Here is a 4,983-nt window from a genome sequence, read left to right on the forward strand (position 1 = left end):
ACGCCACTAATCATATAGTGCTATTTCTAATTAAAAAACTGAGACAAAAAGTCCTCTACCATTTTGCAATTTTTGCAATATTTTTTTTAGTTACGCAAAATGAGCAAAATGTATAAAATTGACGTATATAAGACAGCTTTAAGATATCTTTAAGAGTTCTTTAAGAAAAATCTTTAAAATATTTCACGAAGAACACGAAAAGATATCTTAAAATTGTCTTATATGTATATCGATTTTATTCAATATTTGAAAATTAATATCTCGTTAACAGTTGCGAAAATTACAAAATGATAGAGTACTTTTCAACCTAATTTTTTATTAGAAATAACACTATATGATTAATGGGCGTTATTTCAGTTATACCATATATATATATATATTACGTATATTTTAATAATTACAGTCATTTCATTCTTTAGAGAAATAAATACAATATGATTGGGCAATTTCATAACATCGATGTTATAATTTTAGCATAAATCAAGTCGTGTAAACGTAGTCTATACAAGATGTCCCATTTTAATGTCGCACCAAATAACTTTTTTTATTTTTGAACTTCCATTTTTCATATTCTTATAGCTTACCTCGAGAGTTTTTCACAATACTATAATAAAATATTTTTTCGTTAAGTACCTACTTCTCGAGTTAAAGCTGTTACAGTATCGCAATTAGCATTACGCAAGATGTCTGACCGACGGCTAAACCTTTTGAATGTTGTTCAGAATCATGTCCTGAATAATATTTGTCAAGATCAAGATCATTGGAGATTGTACCTCTTATTTTCATTTTTGTACTAAAAATTTATTTTTACGTAAAGTGTTTTCCATATGATGATACAAATACAAGCAAAGCATTGTTCTGTCTTCGTTACTCATGGAATGCAAAGATAGAATGATGTTTGTATTGACTCATATCTCTGGCAGAAATATTTTTACGAAAAAGTATAGAAAAACTACATAAGTTGAGACTCAACAATTCAAAAATTTTGTAAAAATATTCAGCATATGTATGCGTTGTCATACAGCAGAATTTTTTTACATTTTTTTATTAACATTTTTCATCATCAACTCACCAATTTAAAAATTTTGTAAAAATATTTTCATTTCAATTTATGAAATAACCCTGAAAATTTCAAAATAGAACTCGAATGGATTGTATAGTTAAAAAAATTCTTTAAGTCTAATGACGCGGTTCCGCATACATATGCCTAATATGATGATATTTTTACAAAATTTTTTAATTGATGAGTTTAATTGATGAAAAATGTTAATAAAAATTGTAAATAAATGGAAAATGATTTATTTATACGAAAATGATGAAGTAAAAATAACTTATCCATAGAACAATTTAAGATCTTCAAAATCTTCAAAATCTCTTGCATTTTTTTTGTATAACTAGTGGTTTCAATGGTATATAATTATTTGAATGTTCGCATGAGCGACATTTTTGTAAATTTCTGCAACTTACAAGTGTGAATCACTTCATAAAAAAATTGATATTTTTTTCACTCAACACATTTCATATTTTTATCTGTAGAATATAACAGTAAATTTAAAAAAATAAAAATAAAAATATTTCAAAAGTGCTCGGTTTGATAGTGAGACATCAAAGATATGCGTGAAGAAGTCATGTAATGAATAAAAAATATTAAAAATATATGTAAAAAACACATTTCATCGTCACACATTTAATTGTCAAATAAATCACTTATTTTTTTATCTCATAACTTGTGCAATGTAAAAATGTAAGATGATTTATGAAATTTTGTAATGATAAGTTTCGGCTATTTTTATTTCGCACGTTAATCCGAATTCGAAAAACTTGAGATAGACAAAAGAAGAAAATAAGATTTTAAAAGCCCTGAAAATTTTATAATTCCGATATTTTTTAATACAAATTAATTTTTCGTTTTGAAAGAAACACTTGACTAACTTATGTCAACATATGTTATTACATTGTCTAATCAAATAATTAAAATCAAATGATTAAGCGAGTAAAGAAGGCAAAAAGTCATAAAATAATGTGAATAAAACTGATGTAAAATAAGAATTGTATTTTTTCCTAAAGCAATAATAGTACAGTTAATTGAAAAGAAGTAGGGGCAAAAAGTAATATAAAATAAAAGGAATAGAAATCCAAATGATAAGAATACTTTAAATTGAAAATATTAAACTTGAAAAGAGGTAAATCTAATTGCAGTAAGAAATGTACTTGAAAAATATACTAGAAGATATATTTCGTTTTGTATCTTTACGCGTCTTTTTAACGTTTTAAAATACGTATATTATTTACATGAAAATAGTTAAAAAATATGACAGTTGGAGCATCGGGCACCCATTCAGTGAGCATTATTGTAAGGAAGAATTCTTTGAGATAACTTTTTAAAGATTTTTTTAAAGACCTTATTAAATCTTTTTGAAAATTATATTAAAAAATCGTTCTGTAAGATATCTTTCAAGGCTGCGTTCCATAAAGCGCATGATGCATCATTTTATCCTTTTTAGGAGGATAAAATGTAATAAATATATTATACGTAATATGCGCAAAACCAGAGATAAAAGAACTCTTATTGATTACGCTAATGTCTACGTTCCGGCTTTTAACCAACGTCTGTTAAATCGTGTACAACGTATCCAAAGTTCTTGTCTCCGCTTCTCCTATTATCGTCCGTAAATACAATCATATATCTTCGTACCAGAGATCTAACTGGCTTAAGATTTGGCAATGTGTTTTATTCTCCATCTGTGCTGTTTTGTATTTTTTCTCCTTCGCTCCAACATCTATATCTGCTCTATATCTGCGACCTTCCTTTCCTTCAGTTAAATTCTGAACATCATTCCTCTTTTAATCCTCTTGTCACTAGATACCAAGATTATTTATCCTTCCCCATGTATCGGTCCGCTAAGTTCCGTGCCGCTTTCTCTTACATCTCTGTCAAATATTTTAATTCCCCCCCCCTCTCCCCCTCTTCCTGATTCAATAAAAACCTCTCCCTTTCTGTTCTCCTTTCGTTCCGCTGCCTCACATTTCATCGTATCACTCACAGTATTTAAACGAGAGTGATGAAATTGGTGTGTTTGCGCGTGTGTGTACGTGTGTGAGTGTATGCGTGCATGTATGATTTCAGTTATTGGTTTACCTCATTTTGCGTTGTTGTCTTATTCTGGTTTTATTACTGGTAGGCTTTGTAACAGCAATTTTACTGATATCTAACTATTTGCTAGCTATTATTGTCTTTGTATTTATGTTTATAATTATAGTCTATTGTATTATATTTCATGTATGTCTATTGCTCTGTTAACATGTAGTCTTGTTCATAAAGTTTTGCAATAAATTAAATTAAATTAAATTAAATTATGATATATCAACTTTTATATATGCTATTACGCGGTGTTCAATTATTCGTAAGAACTATACAAGATAGACTAAAAGACGTCGCATAATGAGATCTTTCTTCGATTTTCTAACAGAGCGATTTTTTTTAATGCAGTTTCCAAAATAGAGCTCTAAAAAAATAAGTGAGATGATAAGTGTGAAGATTAGATCTGTGAAAATAAATGAGATGACCACACATTTAATATTTACTGTTGATCAATTAAGTTCTTTCCTTCTGCTATATTGCAAATAACAAGTTGCAATGTTGCCTTTATCTTATCATTACTTATGGCGCATGATAGTTTTTATTCTCTTTTTATTTTCGAGCATTTTTTATTAATTCTTGATTTCTGCATTTATTTGGATTTGGCGATGTATTTTTATCCATAATATAAAAAAAACTGTAAAAAAATCACGTAAATCAATTTCAAGGATGAGCAATCAATGGGTGTATTCAGCGAACTCACAGTTGAGTGAACGCTCATTGTTAGTGGTGTATTCTTTTAGCTCATCCAATCAGAATTTTAGATCTAGAAGAATATAGTAATAACAGCGGGCAATTGTTGAGCTGAATCCCGATAAAAAAAATTTGTCATTCATGAATAAGTATAAGTATGTATAAACATATATAAACACGCATAAATTCATAAACATGTATAATTATATGAAATATGTTCATACATCCTTTTTGCTTTTGTAAAATTATTTTTTAGTATAATAGAAATAATAATAGTAATGTGAAAACATCGTGAGTAATGTTACGCCTGGTATTGTTACATCATGTTTTTATCTGCGAGCGACAATCACTGCGTTGATTTATATGTTTGGCTATACTAGATATTTGTTGTACAGTATATAAGCTAAAGCAAAAATCAGCTAAAAAGATCAATATGAGGTTCAATAGCAGCTAATAACATCCAACAAATTTTTTATTACAAATATGCCCTGAAACTAACTGCACAAAAACAAATAATTTGACTTATAATGGATTTATACAACAAATGGCCATATTTCGCTAGTTTTAAATAAATAATTTTTAAGTATATATGTTCAAATTTTTGTTCGAACATTTATTAGTTTCATTAGTATAAAAATTTTATTTAATTCGTAATGTTACGATTCATCAATTTTTCAAATAATTACAAAACACAATTTTACAAAAGAATCAAGGCTAAGAAAGAAATTAAAAAACTTTTAAATTAATGAGAGACTTGTACTCAAATTTTACAGATAGTCAGACGTAATAATAAAACAATCTATAAATAAAATAAAATAAAATTTTTTTATTTTTAAAAAGTTTTGAGATACATACATTCTTAATCTATCTTAAGTTATTATTTCTAAATCCACTGATAATTTAATCAGCTTAATAAAACCTGAAACGTTTGGATCTTCTATTTTTGTAATTCTTTTATGGAATGTATTGTAATTTGTTAAGCATTAAAGCACTGCTTGCTCTTTATTGACACAAGTTTAAAGGAGATATATTTTTATAATACAATTTCGTTTGTGTAAAAATTAATTAATTTAATTTGTGTGGCATTCATATATAGCATTTCTCAATGCAAATATTTTTTAAATAACTGTAAAGTATATCGGATTTAAGAA

The 4,983-nt window shown here is 27.2% G+C and overlaps 1 protein-coding gene across 3 annotated transcripts in view; it reads left to right on the forward strand.

Moving 5' to 3' along the window:
* Nucleotides 1–4,983, forward strand: part of LOC108752356 (dehydrogenase/reductase SDR family member on chromosome X-like) — an 11,471-nt gene that overhangs the window by 2,183 nt on the left and 4,305 nt on the right. The window lies entirely within an intron of this gene.

This window comes from Trachymyrmex septentrionalis, unplaced genomic scaffold, assembly GCF_001594115.1.
Source record: "Trachymyrmex septentrionalis isolate Tsep2-gDNA-1 unplaced genomic scaffold, Tsep1.0 scaffold6, whole genome shotgun sequence".
NCBI classification, from domain to species: domain Eukaryota; kingdom Metazoa; phylum Arthropoda; class Insecta; order Hymenoptera; family Formicidae; genus Trachymyrmex; species Trachymyrmex septentrionalis.